This window comes from Triturus cristatus, chromosome 5_2, assembly GCF_964204655.1.
Source record: "Triturus cristatus chromosome 5_2, aTriCri1.1, whole genome shotgun sequence".
NCBI classification, from domain to species: Eukaryota; Metazoa; Chordata; class Amphibia; order Caudata; family Salamandridae; genus Triturus; species Triturus cristatus.
This window is the reverse complement of record NC_140588.1, coordinates 1,049,858,644-1,049,872,247: the sequence shown is the minus strand read 5'-3', so window position 1 is coordinate 1,049,872,247 and position 13,604 is coordinate 1,049,858,644.

Sequence of the window (13,604 nt, the reverse complement as noted above, 5' to 3'; positions counted from 1 at the left end):
CACTAAGTTTAATTTCCCTGCACCCAGGTTTGTGGTGTGTTTCGAAGGTGCACATGAAGAGACTGCAAAACAGCCAAGAACAAAATGAAATGGCGCAGCACCTCTAAATGTGATTTTTGAATTGTTCAATCAAACGTTTGACACAGTTGTGACCCCATCATGGCCTCTTATCTTCGCCCACTCAGCCAAGGTTTCTCATTTGTCAGAAGTATTTGTAACTGTTTGAAACTTCTTATTAAAAGTAATAGAACTCGATTGAACAGTGCGGTAGCATTTTTGTTCCTTTTTGTAGTTATGTTCCTACTTGTAAAGTATTCAGAGTAATTATTATTATAATTAAACTGGATACTTTACTATTAAACTTAAAACAGTCCAAGAAGTGTACAACATCCCACAGCTCATGAATGCCTCGGAGTTATTGTGGTCTTGGAGGCATATCATCAAGCCCCGGAGATAAAATGATCGCAGCTTTAGCGTCCGTTGTTGGACGGAAAGCGGCGATAATTTTATCGCCTAATCATTAAGGTCATGCTATCGCGTGAATCCTTGCATTATCGCCCTTTCCCCCAACGCCCATCTTTGCATCTCTAATGAGATGCAAAGTGTGCGTTCCTGCCCTGATATAACTGGAGAAATGTCGCTAAGCGACATTTCTCCAATTATCAATGGGCACGCTAACCTGCAGAGCGACAACCAAAGCAGCGATAACCTCTGTTATCGCTACTTTCCTTACGCCTGCTTCAAAACTGACTTAGCCGTGATATCCTATGTAAGGTGGATATCATGGCTAAGTATGCCTTGCCCTATCAGCAAGCTTTCCCCATACCTTGTGCGATTATCGCTGTATTTCCAGCGATAATCGCACAATTGGCAGCTTGCGCTCTGAATTTTATCGCTTTGGAGATAAGCGTTGCTGATAGCACGCTATCTCCGCGATAAAATTCAGAGTTGGCCGGCAATAATTATCCTCGTGCTAAGAGCGCTGAGCGATAATTATCGCATGGCCTTGATGAATGCCCCTTGATGTTCATCTAGTTTTCAGATGGGTCCTTGGAGCTGTGTCTTACAAACCTCTCTGAGGGGGCATAACTGCGTGAAAATCTCCAGTGCGAGACTGCAACTGGTGTGCAAATCGGGGCTGTCCCCAATAGGTCCAAAAGGGACTGATGCACACCAGACCTTTAGGATGGTTACTGTGCGAGTAGTATAGATTAAGGTCAATGACAGGTAACTTGCACTTTGGTGTAAATGTTCTATGACAGGAAACCACATTATGCAGTACTCTGGAACCTGGTCACGAGTTAACAAGCCCAGCAGAATACATGAGTACATATATTGTCATTGTGCAGGCTGACTTCACCTGCATGTGTCATATATGACGTGAATAAATACTGACAAGAGGTCTGCTAATCCTTATTTATGGCATTTATTAAGGTTTTAAAGTGTGTCAAGTACAGCACTGCATCTTTAGCCATCTTATAGTCAAGCAATATCAGTGACTCACATTGCATCTCAGACCCACTGGCCTTCAGTTCAGCCCCCTTCCCCTCGCTGGTTCCCATCCCCCAGTCTGGTAGCCCAACCGGGTCCTCTAGTGGCTGTATCTAGGATGCCCCTTTCCTATTCCCTCCGGCAGCGGGTCCATGATCCCTCCAAGTATGTCTCCCCACACCGCCAGCTCCTCCTCCGCCTTATCATCTTCTCTAATGGTTTGCCAGACTGATGCAATATTGTCAACTCTACTTCATCCCCAACTTTACTTTTGCTCTTACACTACAGCATCACACAGTGTAAGTTGTGATGCACTCCAATTCCTCACTAACGAGGACCTGCTAAATTTTAATACAAGATTTATCAGATCTCATTTGGATGGCATTTCCTGCATTTTGTTATTTTCCTTATCGATGGTGAAGGGTTTTGGGGGCTGGAGGGTTTCCTCAAAATTCTGGGGATTATTACTCTTGGGAGTCACCCGGTCCTTGTTGACAGTACTCCTGAGGGTGCATTTCCTCATAGTTGCTTCCTGAGTCTGTTGTTTTTTTTGTCCCTTTTCTATTTCGGTGCTACTGGTTCTTGTGCTGCTTTCCATTGAGCTGCCTCTGAATCTGTCCTCTTACTCTGTTGTCGTAAAACCTGGCTCTGAGTTGACTTTTGAGAGAAAGAGCGACACACAAAGGACAGACTGAAGTCCTCCTTGCAGACCACATCCTGGACAGATGGGATGTGACCAGCTGGCAGCAGCAGTGCTAAACCCGGATTGGCGCAGCCTCCAGTCATCATAGAGCCCATCCATTCTTTCTAAGGTCCCACCCCATGCAGACCACAGTATGGGAGCTGGAGGTCAGACTTTATTAGCACCGCAAAGCTCTGCCCTCAAATAGGAGAATTATTAAAAGGAGTGAAGTTGAAGTTATTGTGGGGAAAGTGAAATGATTATACAGTGATATATTGCATGCTAGACACTTTCAACATAAGATCAGTAGTTCTGATAGTGGCCTGCTGCCGATGGCATCCAAGGCAATTAAGATAAGCATTGGCAAAGCCAACAAGTATTTGGTGGCGTGATAGGTATGTTTTTTAGTGCAAGCATATGCTACAAAATAAAACAGATAAAAACATGCTGCCACATGATTATAATAAAAAATGGAAAAACTAAAAGACAATTCACTGAGGTGGCCGGTTTGCTAGTGGCACTCTTTAAAAAGTGAGCCTTTCAGTTGCGCCAGGCATTTTATTATTATTATTTGTCAAGGAGACGCCAATAAATCACCGCCAAGCCAAGCACTCTAATTGCATCAGCTACAATGTGACCGTGTCACTTAAACACTTCATTACAGCAACTTTAATAAAATAATCTGTACTTAAAGCTACTATATGCAAATGTAAAATAAATAAAACACACATTGAACCAGCTTTGTCATGGAAGAGAAAGGAACTATGATCTGGCGGATGTGAGGAATGTGCAAAGGCTCTGTGTAGTCGCTCAAAGTGAAGTGCGCCAATGGGTAAAGTGGGCTGGCCCCTTGTTCCATTCAGGATGCAGCCAGTGGGTGGAAGCCAAATATGAATGACAGTTTAACAGACCAATGGATAAAGCCCACTGACCACAAGCCCCTTTCTGTATGTATGTTATGTACGATGCCTTGGAAAAAGTATAGTTTGGTGGGACATCTAAAGATGTCTCAAAGACCAGACCTGAAGAGGTGGAGAAAGATTTTGGGACAGCGAGAGAAACACGCTATGACAGGTGAAGAACAGGTAGTCCAGGGGCTGTATAGTGACTGTGGCTTGTCCATCTGTTCAGTCAAACTGCTGAAGAACACAGGAATCAGGAAAGTCTTTTAAGAGGAAAGCCGCAATGTTATGAAATCAAAGCTAACCTTTGATCCCATATTTTCTATTTACATGTTCATTGTGGGCCTTAATAATTTACAATTCATTTTAGGAAATGTCTGAATCGGTGATCTCTGAGTTGTTTCCAGAAGGTGGGTTGTGTGAACCCTGAGCTAACGAAGAAATAGCCAGTCTAATATCTACTTCACCACTGAACAGGTACAAACAAAGTAATCAGGTCTCTGAGTCGCACAGCTGGGTGACAAGTGGTGCCTCCTGAGCATAAATGCTAAATACACACTCGGCCTTCAAATTGATACAAACATTTACATTTTCTTGTGCAGAATTACTTACTTTAGAATTCGTGCTTCCTACTGCCTACTGCCTTTTGAAAACTGGCCCTGAAACTGACCCCCAGCCTTAAAAACCTTCCCAACCCCGTCCCTGAAAAAATGTCCCGGTCCCTGCCCTGAGACCTAAAACCAGTCCCCAGGCCCTAAAACCTACCCGACTCTCCGCCTTGAGCCCTAAATCCTGCCCCAGGCCTAAAGAATACCCCTAACCCAGCCATAAAAACACCACAGCAACGCACCCTGTGCCCTAGGACCGGCCCCAACCTTAAAAACCGACCTGAGCCCTAAAAACCTGGCCCCCAGCCAAAAAACTACCCCGACCCCAGTCTTACCCACGGAGCCGCGGCCCGATCCTTCCTGTTCCTTCTATTCTCCCCACCTATCTGCTCTGAATCTAGAAAGCTGACTGCCTTTACCACGCGTATGCGTGGCAAAGGCAAGCGTGATAACGCTGGCATGGTATTGGAATGCGAGTTTCCGTCCACATTGTAAATGCAGTTACCCTTCCAGAGTAGGTTTGTTTCTGTGCAGGTTTTGAATGTAGATGATTCAAAGCAGAGGGTTTTAGGAATTCTGGGGACCCGCGAATGCCCCAGATGCTGTGACGTCTCCTAAATATGGAGGTTCCAGTAAGGGCCTCCTCCTCACTTCTGGAATTCCGCAACAAGCTGAAGATCTGGTTCTTCAACTAACACCCAGCAGACGATGTCCACCACTGCTCCGACGCCTGGACGCCCTTCAGGTGATATGATGATGTCCACCACTGCTCTGATGCCTGGACACCCTTCGGGTGATACGAAGATGTCCACCACTGCTCCAGCAGTTGGACGCCCTTCGGGTGATACTTTGTGCTTCATACATCCTGCTAAGTTAACAGTACTGGGTTGCTCTCTGAACAAGTCAGCAGGTTTTAAATTGGATGCTTGCCAGGATGGAGAGGCTGTAGAGGTTAATCAATCGATCAATCATACATTTGCAGAGCGTGCTACTCACCCGTGAGGATCTCAAGGCGCTGAGGGGGGCAGATAGAGGGGGGTGCTGCTACTGCTCGAACAACCAGGTCTTGAGGAGTCTCCTGAAGGTCAGCAGGTCCTGGGTCTGTCGCAGGTGGGTGGGGAGGGTGTTCCATGTCTTGGCAGCGAGGTGGGAGAATGATCTGTCGCCGGTGGCTGTACAGTGGATGCATGGAACGGTTGCGAGGGCAAGGTCAGCGGAGCGAAGCTGGCGGTTCGGGGTGTAGAAGGTGAGTCGTGTGTTGAGGTATGTTGGTCCGGTGTTGTAGAGTACTTTGTGATGGCCTTCCTTCCTTCGTGAAGGCTGGTTTTGGCGGTGGCGGTGGCGGGCCCTTAGTGAGGGAAAGGATCAGCTGGGTGTCGTCGGCGTATGAGATGATGTTGAGGTCGTGCGATCAGACGATGTTGGCGAGCGGTGCCATGTAGACGTTGAAAACGGTTGGGCTGAGGGATGATCCTTGGGGTACGCGGCAGGTGATCATGGTGGCTTCTGATCGGAATGGGGGAGGCAGACTCTCTGTGTTCTGCTGGTGAGGAAGGAGGTGATCCTGGCCGGGGTTTCGTTGCGGATCCGTGCGTCATGGAGGCGTGTGTGTAGGGTGTGGTGGCAGACGGTGTCAAAGGCTGCCGAGAGGTCCAGGAGGATGAGGGCCACGGTTTTGCCGTTGTACAGCAGGGTTCTGATGTCATCGGTGGCGGCGATGAGGGCAGTTTCGGTGCTGTGGTTGCTGCAGAATCCGGATTGGGATGAGTCCAGGATGTTGTTCTCCTCGAGGAAGCGGGTCAGTTGCCTGTTGACAGTCTTGTCGATGACTTTCGCCGGGAACGGGAGCAGGGAGATGGGCCGGAAGTTCTTGAGGACCTTAGGGTTCGCCTTGGGTTTCAAGAGTAGGGCGTTGATCTCGGCTTGTTTCCAGCTCTCCGGGAAGGTGGCGGTCTCGAAGGAGCTGTTGATGATCTCCTGGAGTTAGGGTGTGATGATGGAGCTCGCATTGTTGAAGATGTGGTGAGGGCAGGGGTCGGATGGTGAGCCGGAGTGGATGGTGTTCATGATTTTGATGGTGTCATCTTCGTTTATGTGGTTCCAGGAGAGCAGGAGGCCGGTGTGGTTGGGGGGCAGTGAGTCTGAAGTGTCGGTGGCTGTCGGGGTGTCTGGGTGTTGAAGCTGTCATGGATGTCTGCGATCTTGCGGTGAAAGAAGGTGGATAGGGAGTCACGGAGGTCTTGCGATGGCGGGATGCAGTTGGAGCTGGAGCTGGGGTTGGCGAGTTCTTTCACGATGTTGAAGAGCTCTTTGCTGTTGTGCGCTTTGATGTTGATGCGTTCCTTGAAGGAGGTCCTTTTGGCGGATCGAATGAGTTGGTGGTGCTTGCAGCTGGCATTCTTGAGGGCCGTGTGGTTGTCCAGTGTCTGTTTGTGGCGCCACTTCTTCTCGAGTCCTCGGCAAGTCTGCTTGGATGCCTGGAGGTCGGTGGTAAACCAGATGGCCCTCCAGTGGGTGTGTCTGTTTGAGGGTTTCTTGAACGGGGCAAGAGTGTTGACGCGGTCATCGATCCATTGCCTGAAGTTCCGGGCGGCTGTGTTGGTATCGGTGGGGTCGGTTGGTGGATCTCAGGCAAGGGTGGTGATTAGCTGGTCTTCGGTGACCTTGTTCCAGCTGCTGTGGGGGATTCGTTGCAGGTGGTTGTGCGTGGTGTGTTTCTTGAAAGAGAAGTGGATGCAGCAGTGGTCAGTCCAGTGGAGTTTGGTGGTGTGGCTGAAGGTGACGTGGTTGCTGGCGGAAAAGATCGAGCGTGTGTCCGACGGAGTGGGTGGGTGTCGTGATGAGCTGTTTCAGTCCGAGGTTGGCGAGGTTGTCGAGCACGGTGGTGGAGTTGCTGTCGTTGGCATTCTCGAGGTGGAAGTTCAGGTCTCCGAGGAGGATGTAGTCTGTGGTCATGGGGTGATATGGTCAGAGTTTCTATCAGCGTGAACTGGCCAAGTGCAGAGGGAGGTACATCTTTGAAAGGACAATGGATACTGAAAGGGATGTACCTAATTTCGTGTTTCCAAAATCTCCTGACAAGATGAACAGTGAATGGCTGGCTGTTTGGTGATGAACCAATACATGAGGTGGTGTCTTTCTTTACGGTGTGATGCTGCAAGTTAGCTGTCTTCACCACTTTGTTAATTTGGGGGATAGGAGTGCAAGCATAATTGCTTAAAGTTTTAAAACCATGAAAAAGATTGCATGAAAGCACATTGTTCTATAAGCAGATGCATGCATGTTAAACACGAGTATATACGAAAAGCACGCACCATATCACGTCACACACTGCACGGACCCACAGCTGGATTTTAATTCAGTAGCCACCGCAGAGGAAGACTTCCTGTTTAGCTCTCCAGTTACGTAGTTGATACAATATTTATTTTCAGGGTGTTTGCACAAAACCTTCTGGATTATAAATATTTGGATGATAAGCGAAGCTGCTCTCAGTCACTGCTGATTTCCTGCAAACAGCTCCTCGGCGGTAGGTTAGTGAATGTGAAAGGAATGTCAGTGCCAGTCATTCCAAGCCTCAGTCCAACTGGAGCCCAACCAGGAAAGGCGTGAGAGCCCGCCAAGAGGATGTCATTCACAGCAGCATCATGCATCTCGTCTAGGGGGCAAGCAAAGGACAGCTGCTTAAGAGTCTTTCGTGCTCATTTCTGTTCCTCTCTATCTCATTCATTTTGTTCTTTCCCTTCCCTTCCATCCATTTTTTTTTTTTACTTATCTTCCCTCCTCTCACACTTCCTCTTACCACCCTCAATTCTACACTTCATTGCCTCTCTCCTGCGCCTTACTTTCCTGCCAATGCGGGTCCTTTCTTTCTCCCCTTCCTTCATTTTTTTCTTACTTCATTCCTTTCGCATTCACATACCCTTTATCTCTCCTACACTTTCTTCCTCCCTTGCTTCCTATTCTCTAAACTTCCTTTCCGGCTCTTTGTTTCCATAGCACCTTCTTTACTTTACCCTTTCTGTCTGCCCCTTCTTTCCTCCCTTCTCTCCATTCTTTTTTTCCTTCTTCTATCCTTCCTGCCCTCTTACATTTCTCTACTTTTACCTTCCTTGGTCCCTTGATTCTTTCTCTGCTTCCTGTATCCCCTCCTTTCTCACCTCCCTTTGGTTCCACTGCTCCTTTCTTTTTATTTCCTTGCATAACCTCTCTCTTTGTTCCTCTAGTTCTGCCTTCCTTACTTCATACATTTACTTTTATGTTTATTTTGCTTGTTTAACTAATTCACAGGAAGTGGGGAAGGGAGGAAGCAGATCCAGAAGCTGGGGCAGTTGCAACAGCATCTGATATTGCACTGGGTCCTGATGTGCAAAGCCCGTTTGTGGTTTCAAACACTGTAATTGAATAAATGAACATTCTATAAAGCGCACATATGCCCATTGGTGTCTTGGTGCTAGCGAACTGTCTGGGCCAGACTGGAATCCTGCGGGAACTGTTAGTTTGTGAACAGCCAGGTTTTGAGCGATTTCCTATAGTGAGTCACTTTAGACTGAGAGTAGGGGTGGGCGGAATTTGCGAAATTCACTTTCGCAAACTATCGCGAAAATGTTAAAAATCTCCGCAAACAGGTGGAAATATCGCGAAGACCCAGAAGTTTTTTTCCCGCCCGTTCGTGGTATTTTCTGCGTGATCGCGGCTCGCCAACTTACCCATGCGGTTGCTCACGGGACAATGACGTGTTTGAGATCTCAATCATCTCATACTCTTGCGGTGCATGATCGCGAGAAGAAAGATGGGATCGCGCGACGAATTACGTGATCGCGCGACAAATGACGTTAATGCGGGCGCGAACTGTCGCGAGACAGCGCAAATGGGTACCAACAATCCAACATCTTGTGGAGAACGCGACCGGATCGGGAATGCTTGTCGGCGAACGCGGGGATTCAGGTAAGGCAATCGCGCGCAAGCGAGAATGTATTTTTTTACAGCGCGAGCAAGAAAACTTTTTCCTGTAAGATGCGGATTGCGGAAATTTTGACATTTTCGCACTCTCTGCGGAACGCAAAAATGTCAAATTATCGCAATTTCCGCGAGCGGAACAGAATTTTAGCCCAGGCCTAACTAAGAGGTAATCTCTTCCACATTTCTCTGGCGAATGAGAAGAAACCTCTACCACACCAAAGTACTATCACCCCAAAGTGCCCTGTATCTCTATATTCTTGGACAATGTAGATTGTAAAATACTCTTAGGGAGGTACCACTGAAATCTTGACTTCAATAATTCTGGGCCTGAGTCATGCAGTGTTTTATGGGCCATGCAGAGGGCCTTGAAAGGGACCCTTTTCCTTACTGGGAGCCAGTGAAGAAGACTATTGCCTGGGAAACTGACTGAAAGGTAGCTGCGTTTTGTAGGATCTGAAGGTTATTCACTATTCATTGTTGGATGTCAACATATACAGCAGTAGTCAATTCAAGATAGCACAAGTGCAACAATCTGCATCCCCTCTCTAGAACATGTGTATAAAGTGGCCCCAAAACCACCACACTTGGTTTCAGTTCCAAGTCCTTCATGACCAAGAAAGGGCGGAAGGATGTGTTCTGCACAGTACTTGAGGGACTTCTATGCAAACATGCCTGGTGTCTGCCTTAAAAGCCAGTCTCTCAGAGGTTTGGGGACATCACTTGAAGTCTGCACTTTCTGGTGGAGGAGCTGAGAATATGCATTAAGTGTCTGGAAGCATGTTGAACGAGGGAGGAAACACTATTCAAAAGGAGAAAGGCCCAGTGTGTCCCAGAGACAGAGAGCGAGTTAGGAACCAACATGCTGCAGATAACCCGGTGGGGGCCACATATACAGTGATCATCCCCTTGGCTGATTCTGCATCAGCTGCATATACTCCATTGGTGATTAGTCTCGAAAAGATGCTATTTTAAAGCCCTGTTTCTTTGCCACAAGACAATTCACAACGCGAGTCGAGAAACCTACATAGCATCACTGTTCACCTGGCATCAGCCTTTGTGTGTCCTAAGATCTAAACACGCATTATTGATCAAAATGCCTACATTTTAAGAAGACCAGAATAGCAGGTCACTCTTTAGGGGTGGTGTCAGCTAACGTATGGAATTGCTTCACGATTACTCTTTGAGCGCAACCTAATCTTACCATGTTCAGGAAATATCTTAAACCATACCTGTTCACTACAAATGTCTTAGGAAATCACTCACATTAGGAGGTTGCAATCTCCCAGATGGAAATTTCTACCAATTATCTTTCCTAGCGGCCCAAGAAGCAATTTGGTTTCTACCAGATTCTCATTACATCCCACTGTGGATACATATAGAATAAGACATGTGCTTCGCTTTTAGCACATTTTATCTTTTCACAAGGTCAAAATTTACATTACCACATTCTCAGCGTATTCTCCCTGATACAGTTAGTGCTTTAAAAAACCATGATAGACGACTCTCTAAGCCCATCCATAAGTCCAGATGGACATCTTTATGGCTCAATTCGAAGCTCATTACTGACATTGAACCTAGTGCGGCCTCACAATGGGCCTCTAAAGGTATCAGATTAGTTAGGGACCACTATGATACTAATCATGAACCTCTTCCCTGGCTATAGCATACCCTTAGAAACATAGTTTTCTATATTTTTTTTAACTTAAAGTTAAACTCTCTAAAGTAGTCCTTTCTACAGACTCGGTTGTGGTCTTACCTCTCTCCCTGTGGCTACGCTCAGGCCATATGGCCTCCAAAATCTATACATTTCTCTCTATTCCACAGTCCTCACAATCCACAATTACTTGAGTTAAATGGTCTCACTGCTTTGAGGAGGATGTTTTCAAACACATTTCCCATGATACTTGGCAGCTGATTGGGAAAATATACCTTTGTAACAAAATTGCTCCATCGCTTATTCAATCCAAATTTTTCACAATGAATCTCCTACTTTGGACTCCTGTTCTCTTACATAAATTTAAATTACAAGATAACGATCTGTGCTGGAATTGCAACTTAGAACCGAGCACTCATCAACACATGTTTTTTAAATGTACACAATTTGACTCATTTTGGGTTCCTATACAGAAGCACTTATCTATAATCTTTAAAACACCCATCATTCCCTCCTTCCCGATGATTATGCGGGGTCAATGTACTCCAGTTGCTCCCCTACCTCTTAATAACACAGATTTGGAACTATTAAATTTGCTCTTATCCATTGCAGTCAAAATCATACTCACAGAATGGAAATCTTCTCATCCCCTGTCGTATCACACTTAGTGGGCTTGGGTGTTATATCTTGGAGGAGCTCACACACTTATAGGGGAAACAGTGTACGCCTCCAATAGCTAGCTCTGTATGGCGTTCCCTGGATAAGTACATGGATTTGCCTGGTCAGGGTCTAGTGGCTGAGCATCCTTTTGGATCCCTTTCTTGGTTTTGTCAATATAAGTGAAGCAGATCTCCCATTATACCAACCCACACCCCCAACCACCCCACCCATCTTTCCCTCCTTTTCTTCTATTCTTCCCTTTCTCCCTCTCTGTTCCTACCCCTTGTGATAAGCCTTATGTCTCAGGCGATACAGATCTGCCACACAACGCATTATTGACATGGTGGTCTTTGGTCTACATGGGTCTCCTCATTCTTTAGACTCTTCTACTTTGGAATGATAATTATTATCTGGAAGATTTGAATTTATTTGCTTTCTTTCATTATGTATCTGATCATATTCATGTCATGTGACTATGTTTAACTTCTTACATTTATTTATCAATTTTGGCATGTATGTATCGCAGTATCCATTGATTGTATATCTTTTTCTCTAAATACAATAAAATACCTGAACTCAAAAAAACCCTAACAATTCACTATTTCCATATAGTTTTTGGGTAGGGCTTCTGATTCTTTTCTTCTCTTTTCCTGAACTGTGGGCCGCTTTTGTTTCCTCATTAGCACCAGGACGCTTTTTCTAGAGTAGGTGTTGTGCTTTACAATTGTTATAAATGAATCAATAAATATGTCATCAGCCCAAATCCACTGCAAGTACTTATGTCAACCCAGGCGGGGCCTAAGACCTACTCACCATCCATAAAAGCTGCAGCAGTCAGGCCCCCTCAGAATCCTGGCCTCTTTGCTGCAAGACTAAGCAGGGTGGAAGCGTAGATTAACCACGTGGAAAGTGGAGGGGCTGCCGGATCCACTCTGAATATGAGTGGAAAAGACTTTAATGTACCTGCTGCATCACTAAGCGGTAAGGACTAGAAAATTGTGAACAAAGTGTGGATTTTACTTGTGGGGGAAACTTAATATTGCACCAGAACCTGAGTCATGCTTTTATATGACTACTAGAAGGAAGAACATCTTAAAAGGCGTCACCAAGAAAGGACATATAAGAAGGCTTGGTGGTAGTGGCTAGGCCTGGGCGGTAAATTCCGTTCCGCTCGCGTAATTTGCGGAATTTCGGTAATTTCGCGTTCCGCGGAGAACGCGAAATTGCCCAAAATTCTGCTTTCCGCGACTTTGCGAAATTTTTTCTTGTTCGCGTTCTCAAAATGCGTGTTCGCAAGATATTTCTCCCCGAACACGCAAACAGCAACTGTGAACAGGAAAAAAGCATCGCGAACAAGCAATTCCGCGTGTTCGCGGAATTTCTGCGTGTTCGCGGAGATTTTTTACCGTTTCGCGGAGGTTTGCGTAACGCGATTACGCAAATTCCGCCCACCCCTAGTAGTGGCTCCACAAAGGAGGATCATATCCAGGTTGATTGCCTTGTATACTAAGTTGAATAGTGCAGTACTGCTGTGTGATTACAAGTATTTTTTTAAATGACCATCACTGAGTTTGTCATTGAAGATAATGTGCTATTGGTTGATTGTTGAGTGATAAGTTCAAGCACCCATACCACCTCCCTCAGAGGCCTGGGAAGGCTTTCCTATGCTATGTGTGCATAGGGTTGTTCTTGGTCCAGTTTGCAGAGACTCAAAAACACCAGCGGCTAATGATCCCAGCCTCCACACGTAGGGCCCAGTAACCCTGGTCTGCCCTGTGGCCCCATGGACAGAGACTGGCAGGGAATTTCACCAATTCCACTTCTAGGCAGAAGATTTCAAACAACCATACTCCTCTACAATACCCATTTCTTCATATCTGTCCTTGGACCAGGCTAGAGCAGGCCGATTCGCCCGCCACACAACCATTGAACTGTCTCGCTGCATGGCAACAAACTCGAGCGTGCAGGTGTGACGGCTGTGACACACCAATATCTGGTGGAGGACTGGAGACTCCAGTGCCAACTGGCCAGCATGGTGGAACATGCAGTCTGTGAGCAGGCAGGACGTTTGTAGGTCTCTCCTATATTCTTGCGGCTAGCTGTTGATGGGCAATGGTTTACTAGTTTGTTTCTAAGCGATTAATCCTAAATGGCTCTTCATGTCTCGTAAACATACCTTAAAATGTCTTCAGTGCTTGCAGTTATAGAGATGGTGGTCTGGACAGCCTTCATCGTGAAGGTTATCAGTATGCGTCTGCGGCTGCATTTATACCATAATATAAGAAGTAGAAAACACGTCTTTAATAATTCAGTGCCTCCACTCCTACTCCCAGGATAGGGAAAGCTCATGAATCAATCCCTATTTATCATTACATGGCCGTGCTAATGATATTGGTAGGAAGACACCAGTGATAATCAGATCATTTGGGGTGATCAATGTCCCATTCTCTTAAGATTCAAATATGTAGATCAAAATATGCATACAGGTCACCAATAGTTAGGGCAATACAATGTCCTCTATAAACATTGTGAAAGAAGGAGGAAACGTCATGGCCTTCTGTGTGATGCTGTGAACTATGCCTTACCTTCTAACAGGTGCATTCCTTTTAATCTTGTGTTCTTGTTGACACTTGAGCAATAACATCTGC